Source organism: Austrofundulus limnaeus, unplaced genomic scaffold, assembly GCF_001266775.1.
Source record: "Austrofundulus limnaeus strain Quisiro unplaced genomic scaffold, Austrofundulus_limnaeus-1.0 Scaffold225, whole genome shotgun sequence".
Classification (NCBI taxonomy): Eukaryota; Metazoa; Chordata; class Actinopteri; order Cyprinodontiformes; family Rivulidae; genus Austrofundulus; species Austrofundulus limnaeus.
In genome coordinates, this window is record NW_013952627.1 from 759899 (window position 1) to 761074 (window position 1176).

The window sequence follows — 1176 nt, forward strand, 5'->3', positions numbered from 1 at the left end:
CTCCAATCTCTGACCTTTTGCTAAGCTGCCACACCAACCTGGCCATTGTGTTCTGGAAAAAAGACACCAGGGTCAGAAAATAAAACTGTGCAGTCTTCTGCAGGTGTTGTGAGGTGAACTCAGAACCATTTTGAGATGTTCCACTGTAAGAGGCAGCTTTTTCAGCACACGCAGGATTCCTCGAAGCAGAGTCGTGTCGTTCGTAGAYGTCGAGTACACCAGCCAGGAATTGAGGAGCGAATAGCCGCCAGCAGTGATGAATCTGGATAAAGAAGCAAGAAAACATTTTTTAGTGGTCTTTTTCTCTAACAGACACACCGTCCAGCACCAGGCCAGCAAAGAACTTCTCCCTTTTAAGCTAAATTAACTGGTCCAAACACAGTTCTTGATTGGTTGTCTGATCAGAACTACTTAGTTTGTGAAGGTTCAGAACCATGGACAGTGAGTGTTCAGAACCATGGACAGAACCATGGACAGTGAGTGTTTCAGAACCATGGACAGTGAGTGTTTCAGAACCATGGACAGAACCATGGACAGTGAGTGTTTCAGAACCATGGACAGAACCATGGACAGTGAGTGTTGCTTAAAGCTCGATACGCTAAATAACCACCTTCCCATCGGAAAGATTTGACTTTGATCTAACATTTGACAAAATGTGCCTTTTTTAACAAGTTTTTCTAACTTATAAACAAAATACTAGTTTGTAGAGTAACTAATATTCCTTCACTTTGGTGTGACACCATTTATGCATGACAAATGACAAGAAATTACATGTGGAAGTTAGTCWCTGCCTGTTCAGAACGCTGTCAGACTCGGTGTGCACCAAGATGTTAAGGTATACGCATCTGCTGGCTGTCTCATCACAGACCTCCATGAGTCTACAGTAAAATGGAAAAACAAAATAAAACATTGAGATKATCATGTACCCTTAGAGTCTTAACCCAAATATTAAAGTTTATCATCGGATTTTAGTTGCTCACCTGATAAATACTTGAACCCACTCTAGTGACTGTAGATCACCATTTGGCCCCAGAAAGGCTTTGATGAATTCTCTGGGGTCATCTTGTCTTCTCGCCATGTCTGAAAATTAATTAAATGAATAAGTAAGTAAGTAAGTAAGTAAGTCAGTCAGTAAGTCAGTAAGTTAGTAAGTTAGTAAGTCAGTAAGTTAGTAAG

At 40.9% G+C, this 1176-nt stretch overlaps 1 long non-coding RNA gene across 1 annotated transcript in view; it reads right to left on the reverse strand.

Annotated features, from left to right (window-relative positions):
* LOC106525424 (uncharacterized) overlaps positions 1–1176 on the reverse strand; it is a 2894-nt gene continuing 1718 nt past the window's right edge. The window contains exons 2-5 of the long non-coding RNA XR_001311114.1: positions 981–1080; positions 772–878; positions 127–262; positions 1–52 (exon numbers count right to left, since the gene is read on the reverse strand). This is a non-coding gene — a long non-coding RNA (uncharacterized LOC106525424). The remainder of the gene's footprint in view (positions 53–126; positions 263–771; positions 879–980; positions 1081–1176) is intronic.